This window comes from Castor canadensis, chromosome 6 (assembly GCF_047511655.1).
Source record: "Castor canadensis chromosome 6, mCasCan1.hap1v2, whole genome shotgun sequence".
In the NCBI taxonomy this organism is placed as follows: domain Eukaryota; kingdom Metazoa; phylum Chordata; class Mammalia; order Rodentia; family Castoridae; genus Castor; species Castor canadensis.
This window is the reverse complement of record NC_133391.1, coordinates 133,715,019-133,727,313: the sequence shown is the minus strand read 5'-3', so window position 1 is coordinate 133,727,313 and position 12,295 is coordinate 133,715,019. Positions and strand designations below refer to the sequence as shown.

At 41.0% G+C, this 12,295-nt stretch overlaps 1 protein-coding gene across 5 annotated transcripts in view; it reads right to left on the bottom strand.

The window, feature by feature from the left end:
- Nucleotides 1-12,295, bottom strand: part of Arl15 (ARF like GTPase 15) — a 384,701-nt gene that overhangs the window by 308,131 nt on the left and 64,275 nt on the right. The window lies entirely within an intron of this gene.

The following is a 12,295-nucleotide window of genomic DNA, read 5'->3' as shown; positions in this document are numbered from 1 at the left end:
AAAGGAGCTTAATTTGGAAGAAGAAAAGTGTGAAGGGCCATCAGGACACATAAATACGAAGGGCAGATAGAAAGAATAATTAGTTGACCGACTGACTGACTGACTGATTTCACATCTGCCACTATGTAAAATCATTTCAAATGGCTCAAATATGTGAATACAGACAATGATACGGAAAAACATAAATAGTGATAAATCAGCATCTGGACTCAACAGTTAGAGATTGGATTATGAAACTCAAGAGGGACCTGGGGACTGAAATTGAAAACTTGGACATCATCAGTGCAAAAATGATCACTGTCACCATCCCTTGAGAGTGGGAGTGGTGGGGAGGGGAGGCAGAGAATTTTCATTTTCTTCACTTCATAACAAGCTTTTATTGTTTGAGTTTTTATCAAAAAGCATAGGTGTTTTTTATACCCATATTTTTTAAAGAAAAAAAAAGAAAACTCAAAGATTGAAGCTATAGGGACAGATCATATCATGGATTTACTCCTCAAATATGCACACTGCATATACAAGCTCTAGGGTGGGCCGTGTGGAATCACAAAGGTGATTCCATCGTGAGTCCTGTGGGATCTGGTGGGAAATGCAGAGACGCTGGAATGAAACGAGATTCAAACTCCTCCTCTTCTAATAGACCCATGGGTAAGCTCTGAAATTTGCTGAAATTTAAATTGTCTCTTCTACAAATGGGGCTTTAAAAAAATACCTCATACAGTTGTTGTAAAGATTAGAAAAGTTAACATAGCTGAAGTCCCTAAAGGGCAGCCTTTGGGTCCCACTAGGCACACATGTGAGGTTCCCAATTTTTCATCATTCTGCCACATTGGGAAAGTGGAAAATTTACAAGACAGGCAGAGAAACAGACTGAAGCAGAATAGTCAAAGAGACTGCAGGTGAAAAAGATGCTACCGTGCCATGGAGACCACCTGAGGTAGGGGAGATGGTGAGGAGTAGACTCTCTGGCAACCAGGACAAGGTTGCTGTTGACATGAAAGAACAGTTCCAGTAGAACAGCAGGAAAGGATGTCCAAAGGCTACAGAATGTCTGCATGGTCAAGAGTGGAAGATAATAGAGATGGGTCTTCTGGAAATGTATGGTTGAGATGAGCGGCTCAGGTGAGCACAAGGCTTCGGGAAAGCTAAGTGTTGAAAGGAGGATGGGAGAATGGGAAGACAGGGAGGAAGGCACAGTTAACTGCGTAAGGCCCTGAAGCAGGTAAACGGGAACCCCAGTGGAGAGGCTGACCTTGGAAAGAAGCAAGGGCTCGCCACTGAAGCAGGAAGACAGGGTAAGAAATATGTCAAAATTATGGACAAAGGTGGGGTATAAAGGAGAGCTGAAGAAATTCAACTTGATCAATATCTACCATCTTGCTGAAAAAGGCCAAGGAAGGAAAGCTATGAGGATGGGACCCCAGGGTGAAGAAAGACCTAGAGTTAAAAGGACTTGCCCAGCAGCACTGAGGTGCAGCAGAGGTGGGCAGCACACATCAATGCTAAGCATTTGGCCAGATGTGATTCCCTCTGGTGATTGGTGATTTTCAGTGGCTTGGTTGGAAGAAATGGGGGATGGGAGGGACAGAACAACAGGTGAAGCAGTAGGGTAAAAGGCAAGACAGTCTAAGGATGTCAGCCAACACACAGCTCAGTTGGCAAGTTGAACTGAAGGGACCCACAAGAGGAGGATGGGACCAAGAGACAGAAGAAAGGGACAGGTGGGAAATGGCTGCTCCTTAGATTTAAAATGAAGAACCACAAAGGTGGAGAGAGAGAGTGAAGGAATGAGTAGTAGGTCAAAGAACAGGAGGCTGAGGCTACTCAAGGAGAGCTCATAGTCCGAGCCCTAGGAAATGAGGCAATTCCAGGCCATGCCACGTGAGCCTGCTGATTTCAAGGAAAGCAGGGAAGGGATCTTGGAACTGAGAAGCTAGGCAGTCAGCCAGTCCTGGAACTGGCAGCTGAGGTTACCTAGGACAATGACCAAAGACCAACGAGGGCAAAGAGGAAGAGCCTTGAAACAAATCCAATGGGGGAGAAAATAGGAGAAACAGAAAAAGATAAAATGTTCTCAATATCTTGAGAAAATCTATAAAGAATTGTTTCATTAGAAATAATGCCTGGCTTTTTGTCATTTTAGGGGCCTTTATGTTGTTTAAAAAAAAAAAAGCTAACATGTAAATAAAATCCACAATGGGAAATGCCATTCCACCATTCATTTGCCTTCAGACGAGTAAGACATCTAGGATCTGAACTTCTCTTCTTTACCTCAACCTCACTCAAACAATTTGGCAAAATTACTTGTTATATAGCTTGAATATCCCTTATTTGAAACAATGAGGACTTTAAATGTTCTAGCCTAGAGATTTTTGGGAGACTTTGAAATATTTGCATATAAATAATGAAATCCCACTGCTATTCATGAAATTCACTGTGTCATATACACATGGCCTGAAGGTAATTCTATAATCTGTGAGACAAACAGTTTCATGGTATAGAGTTTTCCACTAGTGGCATCACATTGGCACCAAGGTTCAGGTCTGGAGCATTTCAGATTTCAGATGTGGGGATCAGGGATGCTCAGCCTGTACTTGACCAAAAGAACACCGATTCCATCAGTACTGAGCTTAGCTCATCCTCTCCCTTCATCCACAAGGGAAATAAGACAACAGGATTCCACAACATCTTGCTGAAGCAAAGATGTAGAGCAGCGGGTCTTCTACCTGAAGCCAGGGAACATGACCAACGCAAGACTTATCTCCATCACATTGACACAGCTCTTTCACACCTGTCACTTACCTTAGTTTCCACAGGCACTCTGGAAGGCTAGATCATTATTATGAGCATAAATGAAAAGATAGAGGCTTCAGCCAGGCACTGGTATCCTGTATTCCTAGCTACTCAGGAGAGAGAGATCAAGAGGATCGAGGTTCAAAGCCTGCCCAGGCAAATAGTTCTCAAGACCCTATTTTCAAAATACCCAATGTAAAAAAAGAGCTGGCGGAGTGGCTCAAGTAGTAGAGTGCCTGCTTAGCATGTGTGAGGCCTGGAGTTCAAATCCCAATACCACAAAAATAGAAAGGAAGGGACGGAGGGAGGAGGGGAGGGGAGGATGGAGAGGGGACGGGAGGTGGGGAGGGGAGACAGAAGCCACAGGAGCTTTGAGGTTGGTGGACTTGAGTCTGACAGTAGCCAAAGTCTGCCCACTCCAGCATTCAGCTCTTTCCAATCAATCACACAATAGCCTGGCCAGTGCAAGGGTACAGAGGGACAAGGAGATTTCAGTACAACTGGGTCAGAGAGCAGAGCAAGCCACTCTGGATGGATGGCCTCCACCTTTCATGTGACATAAACAGGGGCTGGTCACTTGTAAATCTTGGGTGCTAGGTGTCATATGTCCTTAGGAAGCAAGGAAACAGAAAGGCCTAAGGGCCCTGGGTCACTCTCAAGGTCACACAAGGCAGTTACCATACCAATCATGTAAGCACCATCAACAAGTATTCCTTGGGGACATGTCACTTCAGACATGCACTGAACAATTGTCCATATTCTTATATTAGCAAGGCGGCAAGGTAATCCAGGGTCAACACACAGGTCTGGGGTTGGCAATTCAGGAACTGTAGGGACAAAAAAAAAAAAAAAAACGTGGTCTCTGGGTGGGTATGTAGAAGAAGGTAATATTCTCTGAAAAGTAACTCCAGTCCTGAGAAGGGACCTGGCCTAGCAGAAGCAGAAAACAAGAGGATGGATGGGTTAGAAAAGCAAACCACACCTTCTCAAACAGAGAAACTTGGGACCCCTATGTCTGCAGAGACAGAGGAACCCTGGGCACCTTACAAGGAAATTTCCAGAAAGAGAAAAAGGAAAGTTCATTTCTATGGGCATCTGGTTCCATGGATAATCTACTTAGAGTTTCTACCTCATATAATCTCTGGTCCCTCTAAAAAGAAGGAAAGGAAAAACATACATAACCACAAAAATTAGTCTAGTGTTGGCCATCTCAGACAGCATTCTGGGCAGGCCACATTGTACCACAGAATGTAACAATCTGAAAAGTCTCCCAGAGACTAATCTGCTGCAGAAGTGCTGAACTAAACGGTAATTGAGTCACTAACTTCTGCACAACATGTGGGCAAAATTAAATCAATATTCAGGAGTGGCTCAAACAGATTCACTTACTAAGATAACTGGACAAACCTTATCTTGTGGGAACAGCAAAGAGTTACAGTGGGCAGCCCGATTAAGGCACTGTCCATGCAAAAGTGTGTCACCAGATGATGGCTGCACAACCCTGAAAATATCCTAAAGAGGGTGGTCCACGTTACATGAGCGAATCACATGGTACATAGATAAAAAAGGACATGTAACACCAGAGACCCCGTCCATCTATCCAACAGTATTTTTCTAGCAGCTTTTGTTTTGCATTAATTTTCCAGAATGTAAGCGTATGTTTACATCACTTCCTCTGTCGCCCTTCAAAATTCCCCCTTCTTTTGTTTGTGACATTGGCATACAGTGGCTTTCCTCTCCACTCTGCCTCTTCCACACACAATATACTTGGAGAAGCTTTGTTACATTCCATGTTATGAGTGTGCCTTCACATATGTAAAAACACAGCTTGAGGAAGGTAATCCACTTAAATTTCTCTTACTGTGAACTATTGTTTAGAATTTAATTAGGCATCCCAGGTCATGTCCAGTAGACTTTCATTAAACTATAATTAGTCCTCTTAAAAGCGGGATCCTTAGCTGGGCGCTGGTGGGTCATACCTATAATCCTAGCTATTCAGAAGGCAGAGATCAGGATGATCGTGGTTCAAAGCCAGGTGGGTCAAATAGTTTATGAGACCCTATCTTGAAAAAAACCCATCACAAAAAAGAGCTGGTGGAGTGGCTCAAGGTGTAGGTCCTGAGTTCAAATCCCAGTACTGCAAAAAAAAAAAAAAAAAGACAGGAGGATCCTTTCTGTTCCCTGGTGACAATTCCAACTATGATACCATCAACAAAAGAATCTAGAGACAGAAAACATCTAGTTAGAAAGTTTGACCTCGAAAGATATTTTAAGTGGAGCTTGACATTGAAATATAATTAAACATTGTCCTGTAAGAGACTAGAATTAGGACCAATTAAAGCTTTAATCTAAAAAAAATTTTGTTAGAAATACTGAAACCACATTCATTTTAACAGCGAGAATTTAATATAAGGAATGAATTAAGCAGGGGCTAGAGCACCAGAAACAGGGCACAGGTGACAGAACTAGAGGAAGCTGGGGCAGAGTCCAGACCTGTGAGAATGAGCTGCTCATGTGGAGCCTCAGAACCCAGAGGATGAACTTGAACCCGGAGGAGCTGGGATGCAGCCCTCTATGGAAGAGGCCATGCTAATACCTCTAAGGGGCAGAATAAGGTTAATTCTAGGAATGAGTGAAAAAGACACCTGTAATCCCAGCACTTGGGAGGTAGCAATGGGAGGACCATGAGTTCCAGGCTAGCTTGGGCTACACAGTGAGCTCTAGGCCAGTCTGTGCTACACAGCAAGACCCTGTATCAAAAGAAAGAAAAAAAAATTTTTTAAAAACAAACGAAAATCTGGACTTAACCAAGTCCCCCTGCTAAGGAAAAGTTGGGTCAGCAGCCAGGGCCACTGCTGGACCAGCAAGAGAACAGGAAGAACCAGCAAATCCTCCCTCCCCATTTTCCACCTCCTCTAGTGAGCCCCACTGGCCGAATCTAACAGGGAACGCCCCACAAGAGCCACACAGGGCTGGTCTGGGGCCAAGAGGTGCCTTAATAACTTACTAGCTTGATAACCAACAGGACAGCAAAAGATATATTAACTATACCCAGAGCAAGCTCCTCACCCTCAATGACCCTAATGCCATAGGGACTGAACCCCAGGATAACAGGTAAGAAAAAAAACAATGAATGTTAAAGATATAATGGTCACTCTCACCAACTCCATGCCTCCTTCAGGGATGCTTTTATCAGGTTTTACAATTAAAATGAACAGCTATCTGAAGTAGTTCTAATTGCTTCGGCAAATAAGTTGGCTTATTTGTTCTTCGTTTTCCTTCAGCCTATGTAAACACTAGTGCAACCTTCACATCCATGATAAGAAAAGCATTCCCTGTAATGAAATTTCTGGAATCAGGAAGCAAACTTCTCTAGCATCACTGACCCCATTGGAAGGATTCTAAGGACTCCTGAGTTAAGAGGTCTGTTTTCCTCATTCCCTAATCACCCTAAAACGAGTTACACTTTTAGAAATGAGATGTCATGGTATTACCATAAAAGCACCAGGCTTAAAAATAACCTGCTTCTTTTTGTCTATGAGGGTTTACTGCCACCTATGGGGATGGAGTACATCTTTGCCACTCTTGGAATACAAGGGTTGCTCTTGCCACCTTAGTGGTCACACACCTCATCCATTTACTAAACCATCTCTACTTATTAAGCACTCTCTGAGCTGTTGGCCAACGTCAACCATAGTGATACATTTCCTCAGAGTAGACCACCTTACTATGGCCTTCCTAGGAAGCAATCTGGGCAGCAGCAAAAGCCTGTTGGTTGTGACTACCTCAAGTCCCAATAGGATCTCAAGCTTTGTCTTTCTTTTCTTGTTTATTTTTTTTTTTTCTTCTGTACCAGTTACAACCCTGAGAGGACAAAATCCGAAGTATTTGACTGACTGTGCCTGCCCCCTGGTGGCTGCTGGGGTACAGAACATGCTATAGAAAATCCTCTTAAATCAACCATGAAAACAGGATTTACTGGAGAATTGTGGAGGTCAGGCTTAAAATGAAATAAAATATAATTTAAAAGAAGAAAAACATTACTAAGGACAGTTCTAGAAGCGAGGTATCAAGATCTTAGCTTGAGATATATGACCTGGGCCCTGCTGCTGAATCAGAAACCATTATGGCAAGGTGCCTATGTACGTGTAGTGTTATTCTAGTTTCTTCCAATTAAACTACAGTGTGTAGGGTGGGACCCAGGCACAGTGATTCCTGTGCAGCCTAGGCTCAGAAGCATGGATGGATGGCAGTGTTTTTAAGGACTTGTCTAAAGACCACTTGGATCGCAGTCAGACTTTATCCTAGACTTACTGGGTCAAAACTCTCTGGAGGTGGGCCCTATACCTTGCACTTTCCCAAGGCTTTCTGGACAATTCTCAAGCATACTACACCGAGCAAACTAGGGATTTACAGAAAGGGTTAGGGAGAGGTCACTCCTGACAACAGAGATGAAAGACCTTGACCCGGAAACTGCTGGACAAGATTCTTCTGAGTGGAGTTCAAGGCCACATCAGAAAGTCTAACAGAAGGAGTAGACTTCAGTATAATCCAGACAGACTGACCTTATTAAGGAACTAAAAGCCGGGTAGCTGTTTGGAAGGTATTTCTTTTTTTTTTTCTTAGCAGGGTGCCTTCTCTCCAGGAAGTAATTACATTGAAAACATCACCTTGGGGTGCCTAGGGTTAACTGAAGTCAGTCTGTTTTATTGTCTGATTCTCTTTCCCCTCCCTCCAGACACACATACAAAGCAAAACAGGCGGCTAAGTACCAAAAGAGCTTTTAGTAGCATAAAGGGATCCTGAGACCAAGAAGTCTGACTTAATAGGGTTTTTCAATGCCACATCAGAGCCCACCTTAACCATGAAGCTGCAGTAACCATCCCCACCCCACAGAGCTCCCTTGTGTGCCCTGTCACAGCATTCACTGTCAAGGCCACTATTAGTCATATATATGGTTGTTTAATATTAATGAGTTACATTTTTATATGATAGTCTCTTGATATCTATGTGTAAGAATTTTAGAAAATCTGACTTCCTGAGAACTGTTAATACAGCTAGCTCCATAAACTGAAAATAAAATTACAGATTTGAACTTATCTTGGTTCCAAAAAAACAAAAGTCAAATGTACCCTCTAGTGGACTTGTAAGCTCCATAGAACACAAAACAAATTTCTATGGATTTCTAGGAGAGTTACCACCTCATCCCAGAAAATTCAAATAAAATATAATACATACATACAGGTATATTTTTAATATTTTTGATAGCATATCTTAAAAAGAACTAAGAAAATGTGAAAACAACTCTGGGATTTAGTCAATAACTAAATGCAAAAGTTAACCTGAATTCACTAAAAAAAAAAAAAAAAAAAAAACCTTCCTTCTTAAATTTTTGTAAGTTATCCAAAATAATCTTCTTAAATTATGTTTTGCTCATTGAGTAATTATAATTTCAAATATTTAGAAACATTAACTGGTTCTGGTATAATTATTAGTTCAACCTCTACACATAAAAACTGCTCTCAACTGATATATATATACCTGGGTATTCCAATGACCTTCACAAGATCTGAAAAGGACCTTTGAAGGGCAAGAGCCATGGGGACTCCCTTTGCTTTGCTCTGTAGGTTTATGTTATAAGAACTTAATCCTATGCATCTTTCTCTAGATGGCATAGGGAGAAGTTATGAAAATATGTTCAACCTTATACTTATCAGTTAAAAAATCTATTAACATGGAATATATCATGAAACATATGATCAAGTTGAAAAAATGAAGTTGGAGATTAATGGGTGGTATGATCTACTTTGTTTTAAAAAAATACATATGTGCACCAGTTTTATGAGCACATACACATGTTAATTAGTAATAAACTATTAACATTTGTTATTGGGGGAGGAATATGCATTTTAATAGAAAAAGTAATGACAGAACCTGTTATTATATTTCTATACAGTTTAAATATTTTGAATATTTTCAATTGAAAATAACCAAATGAGGGAAAATTTTGTTGAGTACATGGATAATTATTTCTCAAGAAACGTAAATAATTAGCTATTATTAGCATATTAGAAGGTTTGAGTAATGATAGGAAACCTGACCTAGCTATTTGGTTTATAAATCACGAGAGCGGCATTTGGAAAGAGAGTTTTTATGAAGAGATCTCAGTGTCTCATTCCTCCAATGAGAACACAAGCTGGGGCACACAAATCCTCTCTGCGACCCTGAAAATCTCTGGCAGAGACAGCCAGCAATGTCTTCCCAGATGATAGCTATGTTCATTAAAAAAAAATAATAATAAAAAACTCTCCAGTTCTCATATCATACAGTGCTGAGATGCTTGCATGGTGGCATCTTCTAGCATTGAGTTTTCATAGAGCTAGCCTAAGTCACAGGAGCCTAATGACTGAAGTGAAAGGACTTGAAATGAATAATTGACTTCATTCAACTCATCTCAAAAGTGGCAAGAGTTGAACAAGTAAAATATCAGCTGTTTTACAACAGCAGCCACTAGGGGGTGCACTCTTCCAATTATAATTGAGGATCAGGTGCAAAAAAACCCAGACATAATATGTATGTGCTTGCTTCACTTGTCATTCTTTCCTGAACACACAGTATCTCCAGGTCAACAACTTAAGCAAATGAAGCAGACTGGCCAAGAAGGAATTTCTGTTTTCAACACTTTCTAGGAAATTCTACTGATCCTTTATAATGTGTCAATATTTCACTCTGATCATATACACTGCCCACTGGCTCTATCTGAACTCCTTTTTTTCTTAAGGTAATTAAAACTCTTTAATCTCCTAGCCTGTTTTTAAACCTTCTACAATTATTACTAATGTTTGTAAATTTGTTTCATTTTTCTAAAATCCTGTCTGTGCTAAAAGAAATACAAGTTCCTATTAGTCAACTAAATTACACAACCTCAAACAAATTTAAATGGTGTATTTCTTTCAGCACAGGAAAAAAAGTTTTAAAATAGTGATAAGAGTGAGTAATATATGAGCTATAATACAATTTGAGCAGCACTGGAAATTGAGTGTGCAAGTTACATGTGCAACTGCTTATTTACAAGGCATCCTGGCTGTAGCCTGGTTCACTATACAAACCTGCTTCCCCATGTGTGAGGCACTGAGAGAAGAGAACATAACCTTTTGGTGTACATTTTTCAATTGTCACCATAAGACATGTTCTTACTACTCTTGATATTACCTTTCAATCTGAGATGAAAAAAATAGTTTATCTAGAGTTTTATTGTACTGGCATGCATTTTTAAGAATATGGAAACAAATTATATGAAATTTTATTAAAATAAGAATAAAGTCCTATAGTTAAAATAGCAAAATAAGAACAGGCTTAGAAATGTACCCCACATGAAAAAAATGATGAAATGAATTTTTTAAAAAGTAAGAAAAAAGGCAGGGAGTTGGGGATGTGTGTAGGAGAACACAGAAGTCTCCAGAGCTAAAATTAAGATCAGGGCTCAACAAAGAGACCCAGATGGTTGACACAAATTACCCCCAAGAGCACAAATTGTAAGAAGCAGATATAGCACATTTTGTGTCTCCCCTTCCCTCACCCCACACCAATTCAGCAAAATTAGGTGTTCTCCGCCGAAAACCATTTCCTAACTACAGATCGACAGCATTCAGGGAGTTTAATTCTAGGACTGAAATCAAAACCACAGGGTCACTGTTAATCACTTTGCTCTGAAAACTTGGGAGAGTCCTACCTGATACGCACAGGAAAATTCCCTTAAACCCCTCCTGAGCAAAGTGAGGCCCAAGGTTCTGTAAGCAGCAGTTAACATTTTGGGAGGGCAGCAGTGGGCAAGTTACGTGTAACTTTACCATACAGAAAGCTTTCAAGATTTCCTTGAACTGAAAAGTGCCCACACCAGAACACACTGAACCCTGGTGTGCTCCTAATACTGTTTAGCCAGACATGTGTCCTCTCGTGACGAAAATGCTGTCTGCAGCCTCCCCTGCAGCCATGTGTGGCCCCATGACATCAATGGAACATGAGTGGAAGTACTGTGTTCTTCCATGTCACTTGCTATGAGAGAATTAACCACCTTGCCCTCCTTTTCTACACTTTGAAAGTACCCTATAAAATCATAACACTCGCCTAGACAGGTAGCTCAAAATACACAGAGGAAAGGGGGGTGCAGCATCTGAGAGGATAGGTGGGAAACGATTATGAAGAAATATTTTACATAAATTAATATTGCCAATTTCAAATAGTAGCATGGAGAGCTGTTAAAAAAAAGTCTTTTTTGTATACACAAAAGCGTAAATAATACAAATGGTAGAAGTAGAATTCGATCATGAACACAGTTTGAAAACTGGCACACCAAATGTAAACTGGTGCTTTGTTTTGTTTGTTTGTTTTTTAAAAACTGCTTCCTTGGGGTTGGGCCTGTGGCTCAAGTGGTAGAGGGCCTGCTAAGCAAGGGCAAAGCCCTGAGTTCAAACCCCAGCATCACCAAAAAAGAAAAGAACAAAAACACTGTTTTCAGCATAGGGTGACTTTAGGGGATTTGGAGAAGTCGGGGGTGATCCTCTGTAGGGTTCACTTTGACTATGCTGTTGCTGGCTAATGCGGCATCTCAAACAGTAGGAAACGGATGGAAGACTCAGCCAGTGGGGCTGGGCAACCATGACCCATAAGGAAAACTTGCAATTCTGCACATCTGCTTCACAGCTTCCTCTGAAATGACTTCTAACCGAATTCCAATTTTTAAATGTAAAAGATAAGATCACAAGAAGACATTCAAAATAATAATTTAAAACAATGCGTCCTTAGAGGTGTGCAAGAGTTTTCAAAGGATAAAAGGAAAGTGTCCGGCCTTTCTTTCCACATCACCCCATTACCACCACCTCCAGTCCTTCCTGTCCTGATTACCCGATCCCTGAGCTTAACAAAGTTGGAAAACACAATGGAAATGGAATAAGAGGGGTGCCCTGGTCACTTGATTTTTCATGCCAAGTGGTTCAGGGCTAGGGGGCCCTTTGTGCCCCAGAAGTGCTAAATGTGACCAGGCACCCAGCTTCTGGTACACTCTTTATCCTGAGCCTGGCTCTAAAACACTATCAGTGAGCAAAAGGCAAACACTATTAGAAACATAAGGAAGCTAGCCCCTTCCTGACTTCTAAACCCTGTCACTTCAGAAAACAAGAATAAACCTTGAATAAAGGTTAAAAGAAAAACATTTTCCAAATCGCTCTCTGGGAAACAGATGAGATTGCTAAAATGAAGACTCCACTCAGTACATTTCATGGGCTGAACAGCCATTCTTAGTCACACCAACACTGGACCTAGGACAGACAGACTGCTAAAGATTTGTAGCCTGATGTTTGAGTAGCAAACAATAGAAACAAAATTAATGTCACAGGTATCTAATCCACGGAAAAGGTAAAATGCCCAGAGACAGTTTCACAGAGCTGTGGAGGGCTCTATAGAGAGGCAGAGATGGGCAGAATCAAACTTCAAACCAGGTCTT